Source organism: Passer montanus, unplaced genomic scaffold (assembly GCF_014805655.1).
Source record: "Passer montanus isolate IOZ18808 unplaced genomic scaffold, ASM1480565v1 scaffold11, whole genome shotgun sequence".
Taxonomy (NCBI): domain Eukaryota; kingdom Metazoa; phylum Chordata; class Aves; order Passeriformes; family Passeridae; genus Passer; species Passer montanus.
The window spans coordinates 12,943,940-12,958,692 of record NW_024357613.1 but is presented as its reverse complement, the minus strand read 5'-3'; positions in this window follow the sequence as shown (position 1 = coordinate 12,958,692).

Sequence of the window (14,753 nt, the reverse complement as noted above, 5' to 3'; positions counted from 1 at the left end):
CAATGCAACAGGAGTTGCAAAACAGCAGTAGGTACTCAAATCATGCAATACTCAGGAGTTTCTGTGCTTCTGCTGTCAAATGTAACCTCATTGCTTGGGCTTGTGTGGGTTCTTTCCACAACTGTTTGTTCAGCCTCTCTACTTACCCTCCTTGACCATTTGTTTCAGCAGTTCCTTTGGTTGCTGTGGTATAAAGCAGCAATGAGGAATTAAATTTTCCAGTCAGAATGATGGTCGGAGAAAGATGTAGCCTGAATGTGTTTGTACATCCCAGGCAGAAGATTCATCACATTTTGAGTGAATCTAAGAGATTCAGTGAGATTCTCTTACTGAAGAGATTCTCTTACTGAATCTAAGGTCAGAATGATGGTCGGAGAAAGATGTAGCCTGAATGTGTTTGTACATCCCAGGCAGAAGATTCATCACATTTTGAGTGAATCTAAGAGATTCACTGAATCTCTTAGAGATTCAATGAGATTATCTTACTGAAGAGATTCTTTTACTGAAGAGATTCCCTTACTGAATCTAAAAGAGCAGCCATACACAGTGGTAAGGGTACAGGCTTGGTAGCATGAGTGTATATTCTACATCCCATAGGAAATGCCTTTTTTGTGTCTGTGAAGAACTTTGAAAATTAAAAAGTTAATTTAGATAAGGGAAAGAATTAATAGAAGAGAAAAGTTACACAAAGAAGAGCTAATGAGCTCTTTTACTGCTGGTTAAGCCATGTCAGAGTGAGGTCATGTTCTGCAGGATATGGAGTGTCTGCATATTACAGAGTTGATGGTTACAGAAAGATGGTAATTGACATGTTCTCTACAGATGATAATGGTGTGTTCCTTCCCCTTACCCAGCACCCTGGTTCCCACAAGGACCACCTTAAAATCTGTATTGTCTTAGAGAATTCTGTTCACTGATGCATTAATGGACCCCATCCTCCACATCACAAGGATAGCTTTTGCTGCTGGAGTAGTTTTTTGGGTTATGTCTGGCAATAACACTGAGGTTAATAGACCAGAAAGGGGACAGATGGACATATGTATCAGAAATGGAACAAAAGTCCTGTAATTTTGAAAGTCAGTACCTGTGAAATTCCTCACTATTTAGTATTGATTTTGGTCACTAATTTTGTAATCCTGATACAGCTTCCAATGCAAAAGTCTGGAGGTACAAAGTGAAGTGTATTGCACTTCCACACAATTAATTCAGACTAGGCTTAAATTTGTTGTTGTTGTTGTTGTTGTTTGGGTTTTTTAACCTTTTCTTTTACACAGAGCAATAATCTTTCACTGTTTTACTTTTAAAAGTCTGTGTACCAAAAGCTACCTAACTTCCTGCTTCTACAGGTAATATGTACTCTAATATAGTCAATGTGGAAATAGCAGCTTTCTTTTTTAGTATTAGGCAGGAGGAGAATTAATTTAAGAAATTTGCAAGTCAGCTTCAATACAAATGTTTTGTATTCCACTGAAGCTGTTGATATTGGAAAGGAGAACATTCATCAAAAAAATTAAATGAGGTCATACTGAGCTTCACAGACATCATAAAACATTTGCAGGAATATAGAGAAACAGATAATTGAGTACTAATTAATGTTTCAAATTTGTTACTCATTGACAAATTGACAGTCATGTCTCTGAATACAAAGAAACTCTGAAGGCATTGATCCCAGCTGCATCATTTCAACAAAGAGGGCAGGATGCTGCCTGAAGTAAAGTCCAAATTTCATGTACCACAGAAATTTTTATCTATGGAAAAACAATAGACTTTTAGGCTACCTTGGCTTTGTGGACATTCAATTTTCCTTTTCAAGAAAAACCAACTTTTTTGGTAAAGATGTATTACTTTGGTATTCATTATTTTGGTATTTATTCATGGCAGCATTTTGCTTTAAAAGGTGAATTGTTGTATTAATAATAGTAATAATTGCACGCCTATAGCAATTGTATTTTAGTACAATAGTTCCTGTATTCTGGCTGTGACCATCATGTATAGAAGCAGGGATGCTTCATTGTCTTCTGTCTGCTCTGCCAGTGGAAGCATTAATGCTGTATCTTACATTGAGCACAACTGGTACAAGCTGGACCTGAGAAGCAGCTAGCAACAATTTTCAAGGGAGAAAGCCTCTCTGTATTCTCCCAAAAAAGAAAAGGTTTTCAAGAGAAGGAATGCTAAATCAGTAAAGGCTGCCATCCTGAAGCCTAAGCCTGGTCTCTCTCACCTGCTTCTCTGGTTCTTGGCAAATCCCCAATTTCTGCAAAAGCAGGGCTGCTTTTAAACAGTAACTGTTAACATGCTCAATACTCCTTTGCAAAGGATGTGCATTTACAGCATTTTTTTATTTTACATCGTTGTCCAGTATCTACAGGAGCGCTGACAGAGAGTGTTAGGCAAAAGCTATTTAAAGAGTGGGCCTTCAGCCAGGTCCAGGAAGGGTGACCCACCTTCTCTTTAAGAGCTCTGCCAGGTGATGTAAACTGTTTACTTGAGCTTTTTGATTTGCTAGAAGCAGGTTTTAACCAGAGAAGAATTTGGTGTGTCTTAGAATGAAGCTGACCCACAAGAAGGAGGGTGCAGGGGTTCAATAATAATTTTCCTGATGGTCCATGGAAGTGTGGTGCCATCCGAAATTCAGGACTGAGCTTTCAAGCACGTACTGCCTGCCCCATCTGCTGCTGCTCTAGGCTCAGAAATCCTCAGCTGTATAATAAAGTGACAAAGTCTTCTAGGAAATTTCTGAAGTTATAATTTCAGTGACAGATTTGTTCAGCAGAAGTTCAATAGATGCCAAATATATGTCAAATAGGAGTACAACTTTCAACCCTGAGGGTAAAATAAATTTTAAGCAAAAAAAGATAAGGATGTATTCCTAGGGAAGGGAGATTATGAATTGTGATACCTTATGACCAAATATGATCTCTACTTACTTGAAAAGAAAAGCTGATTTATGCAATTAGATATATGAACGTATGCTAAGACTTACATATGCAAATGTGTATATCATAGTAATGTTTTAGCAATACTTAATTCCTAATCTTTTAATAATTTTGGTATTTTCAATGTGCATAATAATTTTGCTAAGGGCTGTGAACCTAAAACTCAGTCTGCTAATGTAAGATCAAATTCTTCAGCTATTATGCTTTTGAAGTGGTAGTGTGACTGATAGAGCTTAGTGAGTTCTCACTTCCTACTCTTCCAGGCTTGAAGTTGCTCTTTAACTGAATCTGTACACCCACAGGAGGACATTTTTGATTGCACTGGCCTCCAGTGGCAACCTAAGAACCATTTTGGTTATGAGATGTAGTCAATCAACTCCTTCACGCCTTCTTCTTGACTTTATGACTCTCACATTTAATTGGTCTTGCTTGCACAATACTGACTGTGACACAACTATGTAAAAGACTAAGCCCTTCTGATTTTGGATTGCTTGATAAACTAGGACCATTAACAACACTTTAATGCAGTCAAGTGCATATATCTAGAAGCAAATCCTATAAGATTACTTGCTGGAAAGCTTTTACTCTGAAAAAGGATTAGGGGTCATTGCAGGCAAACAACATATTTGAACTTTCAGTGTGATGCTGTGTGGAAAGACCTTTCAGGCTTAAGACTTTGTAATCAGATACTCCCAACAGGATTGGGGTGTCATTTCCATTTCTATATATGACTGGAATGACACTGGCACTACAAGACTGCTTAAATTTCTATTTTCATGTCCTCTTTATGGAATTTTGAGAAAATGCATTAGAGTTTTAGAAGGCTCTTTCTGTCCTCCTTATAGAGAGATCCATGCATACCCCCATGATAGCTGTATACCATGAGTGTAGGCTGTTTTTGCTGAAGGGTAAGAATTCTTCTACTCCTCTAAATTGGGTAAATTATTTGATAAAGTGGAAGCAGAAGAGGACAAATAACTTTTGTCGGGAGCACCTGTAAGATGTGCTTTACTTTTGACATTTTTTTTCTGCCCAGATATAGATGTTGCTACTAGTCCTGTGGAGAGAGAGATTCATCCTTTTACACAGAGTTGTTGTACTACACCCAAGCCAAAAGATTTTCCACTGGCTCTCACAGGGTCAGGACTGTACTTGGTGTTTTTTGCAATTTCCAAACACAGACAACTGTAGTAAACAGTGTTAAATGTTAAGTTCCCCTGCCCATTCTTTAGCTCACTGTGCAGTCTGATAATGACCACCTAATTGGAAAAAACATATTCCAACACAGGAAGAAAATTTGCCACTGCTATGTCTGCACACAGCCCATGCAAGTAGGCCTTTGGCATTGGTTATACCAATGATACAACCCTGATGCTCATAGCTGCTCTTCAATCAGCACTTCTTTCTAGGGCACATAATGAGACCCTTCTTTCTTGCCCGTGGAATATTCCTAATTTCTTTTCATGTGACTTCTTGTTGTGAGATGATTTTCTAGTTTCCTCAAAACTGCTTGTACTTGAAGAGAGATCCAGGGCACATAATGAGACCCTTCTTTCTTGCCCGTGGAATATTCCTCATTTCTTTTCATGTGTCTTCTTGTGAGATGATTTTCTAGTTTCCTCAGAACTGCTTGTACTTGAAGAGAGATAGAGAAAAGCCGTCTCGACTTCTTGAAAATTTGGGCTATAAAGAAACAGTGTCATAGATGAGGAGATGAGCTCATTTTATTCTTAAGATCATGGTAGGAATGTTTCCTCACACACTACCTCACAGTTAGGTTATCACATGAAAGCCTCATTTCTACAGGAGTTGGACCACTTGACCTTAGTTAACTAAATTACTACTTAAAGAATAGGCATCAAAGTTGATTTCTTCTTGAGTTTAGTGTAATTGGGTAAGTACGTTGTGGAAAAATTCTAATTACCGTAAGAAGTGCTTAAGCATCATCCTTAACAAAGCCAAACTGCATTTACATAGTATTCCTGCTATACTCAGTGTAGGAGGAAAACAAATTACCTGTTAATTGCTTTGAGTACAGAAAAAGGGACAAATATTTCGTGGTGCCAGGTTTAGTTAATCCTATGTGAAGAATAAACACAACATTACTGATATTTTTCAATCTTTATTTAGCCATCTAATGAGACAGTTTTCTAGAAGCTGAGTGCCAGCACTCTCCTTGAAAGTGATGGTACTCTGAGTATCTTGCAGCTCTAGAAAGTGGTGGTTTTTTTGAGATCCAAAGATTGACAGGAGCAAGTTATTGACCCTACCTCAGATTAGAAATTGCATGTGTGAGAGCTAATACTGTGCTAAATTTGGGGTGACTTAGAGAATTCAAGGCTATTATTAGGAAAATGCAATGCTCTTTTAGCATGCACACTTGTATATGTAGCCTGCATGGTTTGACCAAGAAACACTGCTTCCAGTGTGCAGAATGGTGAAAATGATCTCCAGCAAGTGTGATAAAGGAAGTGATAATTCAGTACTACCAGAGTGGAGCCACATAAAAGGAAGAATAGCAGAGCTTGCAAGAGCAGGAGGTTAAAGATAGCTACACATTTTTGTGCTTGAAAGAGAGAAGCAACTTCCAGAAGCAAACAGGGATTGAGATCAATATGTAGACAGACATTGCCTAATGGATTATGTCTACTAGACTCCTTATTTATATCCCTGTGTATACAATCAAGTGCCTATCTGGAATTTCAATCTAAGATAATAACAGATCCACGTCTAACAGGAGCCTCATTTCTATGTGTTGTTAATAGAAAAATTATGGCCGTTACTGAATAATATTGATTTGTGACACTTTTCCTTCATAATGTAATTTGCTTTAGCCTTCATTTCTATGGTCTCTTGAATTCAAAGAGCTCCAAGCACTTCACAAATGCTCATTTAACCTCCCAGCTTCTCTGTGTGGAACATGAGTATTATTTCCCCCAGGGACTGCCTTCTCTTTGTGTCAAGGAAGTGCTCACCACACTGCTGGTGTTGCTAGAGACCTTCCTTAATAAGCTTTTTGCAGCACAGGACACCTAAGGAGCAGAACCAGTAAAGGACTATCTTTGTTCAATTCTCATAATAAATCTCCAGGCACTAAGTCTAAAAATTATCAGGAAAACACAGCTGAATGAAAAAAAAAATTAAAAGATGCAGCAAGGGTGGTATATAGAAAATATGTATATTTTGTATATTGTGTTATGCTCCATTTATATTTTGGTGTACAAACAGCATTGACAAGCACATCAGTGGCTTTCAGGTGTAAACTAAAGTCAGTAAGTCTTACTGCTGTACTTAGCAATTGAGAGTAGGGAAGTTCATCCTTTTGCATCTTTTTGTTGTTTTTGCATTTACAGTGTCAGACTTGGCAGATCAGGGCAGAACACTCAGTATTTGTGGGTGTTTCATCTTGATGGGTTTGAGTGGGACTGCTGTAGAGGCAGGCTAGCTCACTGCATAATGCTAACATATTTACATGTCTTTTCAAATAATTGATCAAAAGCATTTATGTCCCTTTAGTAAGCATTCACAGAATAAACAGATTTTTCTCTATAACATGAAGACATTGCTTTTTACTCCACACAAAATTTCACCTGGATTATAAAGCTATTTGATAACTACTCGTGAAAAGACAGAGTGTGCATACCTTTCATTTAGACCAGTAATGTGTGCATTTTATGTACCTTAATAGTAGAGTCATCATTAAATAAAGTAATTTCTCACTAGGGGTGAACTGGTCTTTTTCTCTCAAGACTGACATTAGAGAGTTCAGCAAATCCATTATGAAGGTTTAATATCCAGAATGCTTAACAGTCATTCTAATTACCAATATTGACTTTGAAACAGATGTAATGAAGTGGAATAACTCATCTACATTGCATCTTGTCTACATTATTATTAATTTAAACCATCCGTTTTTGAAGATTGAAGGTAGTTTTTGAGGATCTAGATTGGCAAACAAATAACTGAGCAGAATAATTGAGCTACCAACACCCTTTCATGCCACTCCTGCTCCATAAATGAACTAGGAACCCACTAGGTTCATCCCACAAGTATTTTTAGTGGAATAAAACCAACAAAAGGATAGCATGCTGTCTCTATCCAGCCCCTCAGCAGAAAAGATGGTTGATCTCAACCCTGAATAACAGTAATGGGGATGCTACATCCTTTCATCTTGGTTTTTCTAACCTGTATCCAAAGAGAATCTTAGTGGTCACTGCAATGCATCCAATAAACCCCAGCTCAACTGTAGTGTTGAAGTTAGGCTTAAATTAAGTGGTGAGCCTTTATTTAAAATGCTAGAGCAGTTTGTAGAGTTAATTCAAACTTCAGAGATCACCTGAGTGTTTAGACAGTTTGGATGTTACAAGGCAATGCAGGAATGTCCCTGCATGCTCTGATTATTAGTTATTTTGAACTGCCTCAAAAAAATCTGAAGGGAAAAAAAATAATGTTTCTTCTGTATATCACTGCTCAGAAACTGGGAGAAACAAAATCAGAACTCTTTAAACTTTCTTTTCCATTGTGCAGTGGCAGAAAAAGATCATGAGGTAACGCCTTTTTGCCCAAATAAATCAGATACAGGCAGCCTTGCCCATGCATCCTTCACACACTTACATTCTCTGCACGAGCTACCTTGGAGGGTTAATTTCTGATTGTATTGTTTTACAAATCAGCCATGGTCTGGTCCACTATTCATGTGGAAAGTTTTCATATAGATGCTTTATGAAAGCATTGAACATAAGAGAAGAGTATATAAAAGTACAGAATATAAATTGTTAACTTTTGACAGGTTTTCCTTATGTGTTTGATGCAGATGTAAAAGAAGAACCTGGGTCTTACAGGCTTCATTCCTGTAAGTGCAGGACCTTGCACAAAGGCTCTGTAAGAATGATGAGATTCTTCTGAGGCAGAGTGGAGTAAAGAAAGGCAGAAATCTCCAGGAAAACCAAGCATAATGGCAGGAATCCAAATAAACCAGATACAGTAATTTTGGGAGCAGGGAGGTTTTTACTATTTTGTCATTTGCATTGCTTAGGGGTTTATGGAAATTCTCAGAAATGTCTCTCTTCACAGGTCTGGAAGTCAGGTTTAATATAACCTTGGCTGTCAATGCCGACACACAAAGCTGTAAATAAATAAGAATTCCCTCTAAAAATCACCAAGCCATCTTGAAGTTTGCACTGGATGTGCTGATTCTAAACAGTTGGATGAGTGGATTCTTCATGATCTCTCAGCACTGTGAGTCTGTAAAGTTGCTTCTGTCTCATGTCCAATTCAAGGCAACAATAAATTGTTTTAGTCTTTTACAGGAAAATTGTACAGCCAACATGTCTGTTCAAGTGCATAGGCATCTTCAGATTGTGGTTTGTTTGGATTTTTAACCAAGCATAAATAAACATTTTTTCCTCCACGTAACATACATAGTAAACAAAGAATCAGACAATATTTCTGAGTGGATTTAGATGTGTTTTAGCTTGGGTCATTATATTTCTGTTTCCCCAAAAGGACAAGACTGAATAACATAAGGTTCATAGCAAAGAAGATAAAATAGGATTTTCTTCAAACAATAACAAAAACTGCAGTCAGCCTGCTTCAAGCACCCACTTAAAACAATAATGAAAACTGCAGTGAACCTGCTTTAAGCACCCACTCAAGGAACGAGTGAAAAACCAGTCACTTAACATTTGATGGTCTAAAAATGATGTGTTGACATATACTCAGCTTGAAATCAGTTGAAGATGCTTTGGGGATAGTATTTTAAGAAGAAGTTTCCTAAATAGATAATACTGTGATGCTTTTTACAGTACCTAATATGTAAGTATTGTCTTAAAATAGTAAAAAAATGTGACATTTTCTGAGAAAAATAATCACTGGGAAAAAAAAAAAGGGTAAAAATATGTTCCTCTGCAAGTGGTAACAGTACCTAATATGTAAGTATTGTCTTAAAATAGTAAAAAATGTGACATTTTCCTAGAAAAATAATCACTGGGAAAAAAAAAGGGGTAAAAATATGTTCCTCTGCAAGTGGTGAAACACGAGATCATTGCAGAAGCATTACTCTCCAGCTCCTACTCTGAAGGGTGAAGTCCTTGTCTTTGGCTGTATTTCCTGTATTCTATAATGTTCTACAAAGCTACTTGTGGTTTTAGCTCTCATTTACACACTGGTTACTGTTACAACAGAGTACCTTGTGCTAGCAATGCCAAAAGTGGGAAGAGATGGAGATTTACCTCTAGGAATGCTATTTATTTGTTGAAAATTGGACACTGAGCTAAGCTATTTATCTGCTTTCCAGCCAAGAAGTGGCAATTCTGAGCTACACTCCATCTTACCATAAAATAGATGTCTTCATAAAGATCAGATGAATCCTACACGTATTTCTCCCTTGACAATGATCTGCTTTCCAGCCAAGAAGTGGCAATTCTGAGCTACACTCCATCTTACCATAAAATAGATCTTCATAAAGATCAGATGAATCCTGCATGTATTTCTCCCTTGACAATTAAGGAAATACAGGTAATGGGTTCACAAACAAATATCCACAGTGCTGGCACCTAAAATGACCTAAGATAAGCCTAATCAATTTAATTTAATTTAAATTCTGTGGCCTTCACTTCCCCATTAATACTGTTGTTTTCCCTGAATGAATCCTGTAAAGCAGAGACAATGGCATAGGACCCTTGAAAAGTATAAGCTCTGCAAAACACATAACATATAGGAATCTGCCCGGTGTCTTTGTACAGTGTTTTTGTATCCTACCAGGGATTTCAAGAGTGTCAGTAATTCCTTATAGCTGAAAGTTTCAAAGGCTTCTCAAGTGCAGGGTGAACACCTGGTCTTCAGCAATAATAGAGGCTCTGGACTGTATCAAAGGTCAAAATATCTGAGACCTGCTGAGCTGCTGAAAATACTTCAGAACATACTCCTTTTTATGGGAAAATAAAGATTTTAGAAGGGTGAATTTAGAGCTCCCCACAAATCCTGAGTAAATAGGCTTTAATATTCTTCCTTGAAACTGAGTGGGAGAGGTGGGGAAAGACAAGGGAAAGGAAATTCCTTCTGTTTTACAGGCACAGATGGAGAAGGAACAGGACATCTGCACCTCCAGCGGGCTGCAGTAGTAGCTGCTTCCATGGAAGAGACCACCAGGAGGGTTTCTGACCTATTTGTGCCATGTGCTTTTATCTCATTACTTACATGACCCAGTAATACTAGAGCAGATAAAGTTCTGATGTATTGTCTGCATTTCTGCTTCAGGGACTTCCCACTCACACAGCTCTGTGTCACACAGGTAATGCCTCCCCTGTAAGTACAACTCTTTAGGACTGGTGAAAGATTTACCTTAATATCACCATCCCATTCCCTCAGCAAGTAGACTTTAACGTGACAGATTTTGCTAGAAATGCAACACTAAATCTTCATCTGACATAAATCAGGGTTGCTTTACTTCAGGAGATGAAACTGTCTGCAAAATTTAGGGAAGATGCTCTGTACTGTTTTACCCAGTTTGGTGACACAGACCCAGTGGCAGCTCTGTCCCTGTCAGCTGGCAAGGCTGGCAGAAGAGACACAGGGGGTGACTGTGTGTGTGCATGTGCATCAATACAGACAAGCACATGTAATGTGGTGGAAATTTGAGAGGTCACAATTGCACAAACTGTGAAGGCGCCACAGAACCTGGCAAGTATATGAAGATGTGCTCCCACAGTAGCCCTCAGTGCTTTTTCTTAGCTTAGATAAATGGGCGGGGGGGGGAGGGAAATCTTCCCTTGATGTAAAATAGAATTGATTTTCTCATATGTAGGCACCAGGGAAGCAACTGGTAGGAAAGATGCAGGTCATTGTTTGTATCTACTGACAAGTCCCTCCTTGTGGAACGTGAGCACTGACTATAGGGCTAAGAAGGTAATAACCTATTCTTTGATGTGAAAAAAAGTTTTTGAATTTGAATCTAAGAGACCATCCTCAATATGTTTAGATTTCCCATCCCCAGTTTTTGAACTTGTCTAGAAGTGCCAGACATAGATCATCACCGCATAGATTGTTCCAGCCCTCTCGCAGTCAAGAGCCACAACAAATCCTTCAGAACTGAAAACAATTGTCATTTCATTTAATGTTTCTCTCTATGGTTCAGTACCTTCTGTGGCTTAAAGATGCATTTGATTGGTGGAAAATAGACTTATATTTCTTGCATTTAGTTCTTTAATATAAGAAAACACAATGTTTTCACTGTCAGGGCATAAATTTTAATACATATTCTATCCTCTGAATTATTTTTTTTCTTTTAGTTTGAACCAATAAGGTACATATTTCAGTCCATGTTTCTATAATAAAACTGACTGGTATTTGATCACAGACTAGCCAACATTCTTACCACAGATTTTGAAGCCACATCTAGACATAATACTAATTCTGCTATCAAAACCAATTATGGAACAATTCACCACTCTAAACCTTTAACTCAGTCCCATCTGTGCACAAGAGGGAGAGGCTAATCTTTTTTCTTTTTTCTTTTTTTTTTTGTTTTTTAATTAAAAATCTCTGAGGCCAAGGAGCACAGTTAAATATGACATTGATTTTATGTGCTTGTTCTCTTGCTCACTTGGGATGGCAGTGCTCAGATCATGCCAGGCAGTGCTTGTTTAACATGATTCACATGTTGCTATTTTTTTCTGTAAAATCCAACTCATTCTGTCATTGGCAGGACTAAAAATCAAAAATATAAATCAGTGCAGTAGTTAAGGGTATAATATATTCAAAGAGTTTTAAAATAAGCTATAATTTAATTCAGCAATCTAACAATCAGTAAAGGCTAAGTCTTATTTTCCTACTTATGTGAGCTACTACATTGCAATGAGATTAGTCACCTAACATAAGTAGGAGTTGGTTCTGTAATAAATCTGCAAACACACAAAAAAATTGAGTTAATCCTGAAATACCATTTTTAGCTTGCTCTCATTGTGTCTCTTTAATATTTTAGAGGTCTCCTAGTAGTGACAGTTTTAACCTTGGCTCTCCTGCTTTTTGAGAGATGAAGCCAGCTCTTTCTCTGAATGGTTTTTTCATAGTTTAATATCCTCATCTGTTTAACTTGAAAGATAGGCTAAAAAATGAATAATAAATTTGATGAGAGCTGGTTAAAGAAAACATTGCATTGAATCTGGATTGGTCCCAGCCATCTTAATTGAACAAAGGGAAATTTTCCAAATACACCTTCTATATTGGCTGACTGCCTTAGAAGTTCTCTGAAGCTAGAAGAAAAAGTCCTTCCTCTCCAAATTAAAACAAATATTGTAAAAAAAAATCCCAAACTATTAAAATCTGTGCTATGAAGTTACACCAGAAGAAATATAAACCAGATTCTTTCTTTACAAGCTGGCACTAGAATTAAGCTGTCTGGTTTGGTGCTGGAACAGATAATAGATTTCTAGTTTTTAAGATTGTGTAGTTTTGTATATTGACAAAAAACCTGGTTTTTGAAAGAAAAAGTTCTCATTATATTTGGATAGGTGTAAACTCTTAACAGTATTCCCTAGCAATGTGGAAGTTGGTCTGCAAGGTCTGACCCCAAAGTGAAGCTGCCAATACCTGAAAGCAGTTAAAGAGAGACAGCTGGTGGCATCAGAAGAATCAACTGGAGCACGGGTTATTTGAAGATAACCCAAAATGCAGCGTTTTCTCAAGGCACATCATCCCTTTGATATATTACCCCATGGTCTGTTGTGGCCAGAGGTCTGCACCGCCTGATTTGCCAGCAGCAGTCGGAGGGCAGTGCTGATGACTGCCAGGGAAAAAGTTCCAACCTTGTTATACTGGTGCTTTCTGATGGTGGGATGGGGTTTCTTCAACATTAAGCTGCCAGGGAATTCCTTCTGGTGGTGGGAAGGGACTCTAGAAGAGGCAAAGTCAGGCTGGTGGTGGCAAAGCCTCACAAGGACTTTTTGGGGGTGGAGGAACAGCAGCACAGGGGTTGTGAGCTCTGTAATGCAGTGTGGAGGAACAGCAGCACAGGGGTTGTGAGCAGTTGGCAGCATCCCTCTGCCATGAGCACTTTGAAACACAACATCCATGCATCATTTAGCAAAAATCCTTTTTAAATGAGCAGGTTCTGGTTTTTGCCTGTTATAGCACTCCCAGGATGTGGTCTACCAAACTCCTTGTTGATGGGATGTCCAGGACCTTACACCCTGCTCTGTAATGCAGTATTACAGGGCAGTGCATGTGGAATTGAAGGCAGTGGTTTGTATGTTGTGTCCAACAACAGCCTGTGCTCCCACCATGACACCAAAGGCTTTTTCCATATGGAAAGTATACCTGCTTCTCAGGAGCAACGGGAACGTGTGATTTTCATAGTAGATAAGCTTGAGGAGAGAAAGGCAGCAAAAAAATATATATTTAAAATATAGGGGAGTTATTGATTATTAGCTGTGCATGGTAATTCTGTCTGCTCACAACAGCAATCTGCCTTGTCTTCTCTAGACATAATTCCCTGTACTTGTCACATAAATTGCAAGTTCATGGAAGCTGCAATTTACCATTGGGTGTATGGCAATCACAGCCAAATTATACTGAAAAATTAGTATACATAGAATTTAGCTTGCAGAGGCATGTAATAAAAGAATGTTTTTAAAGAGCTATTCAGGCTCTTAAAAGCTAGGGAGTGCCAAATTTCAAAGAGCAACTGGAATTCAGCTCAATTTTTGGTAATATCACACTGAATGGCACAGTCACATCCATTTCCCTCCGTGTTCCTGGCTTGTTTGTCTGAAGGATGGACAGACCTCACTGAGGGACAAGCAATCAAATATTCCACTTTCAGTAAGCTCAAGCATTACTTACACATTTTTTAACACAACTATTCAAATCCTCTATTGAATTATTAATCTCCTCATGAGATTTACTGTGATGATCTCTTTGCAATATTATAATTGTTTACGAACATTATTTAATGTATTCTTACTGCTCTGCTTTGAGGTTACTGTTCCCATAATTTTATGGCCAGGGACCTGAGACAGAGAGACCTGAAGAACAGATGTGAAACCCAGAATTATCAAGTATTATCTAAATTTGAGAATGCCCAATTTTAGAAACTCAGAGCCTGATTTTTTTTTTATCTGTTCAAGTTGAAGCCAGCAATTTTAAGTGCAGCTGTGAATGTTGAGCCTTTTTCTAATTTAGACCCAGATGTCTCCAATTGGGCCACAAGAAAATGAAAAATGACAGAGGCAGGGATAGCATCAATCTCTCCAGGGCAGCAGTCAATTGCCTGCAGTCCCCTGCCTCATTTTCTGCACATTTTATAACTTCTGGAGCTCGTGAAGCAGGAGTCATGCTGACAACAATGAGAACAGATACATGACCCTGAAACCCTCTTTAATTATTTGATTGCAGATAATTTTTTCCCAGCTTATTCAGTGCAGAGAAAGAATGATCTCCAGAAAAAAACTGTAATGAAAACAGAGCAGGTTGCACATGCATTTCCCAAGTATTAAGAGCCTCACTTTTCAAAGTGCCTTCTCTAATACATCAATGGGAATATGTTAGTGCAAAATATTGAAATAATTTCTTAATAAAAGGACCCTTTATCTTTTTTTTATTTATTTTTTATTTTTTTTATTTATCATTGCTGTCTTTTGCAGAGAAATGGCCGTGTGGTGAAAGCCTAAGGCAAGAAATTAGGAAATTTATTTCCAGAATAAATTCTGCCATAGACTTTCTTAGTGACCTTGGGCACTCCTTATCCTTGCTGTCATTCCCTTTCATCATCTTGAGGCTCGGACTAGCACGAGGGCTGCTTCAGGGTACTTTTGTGGTGCT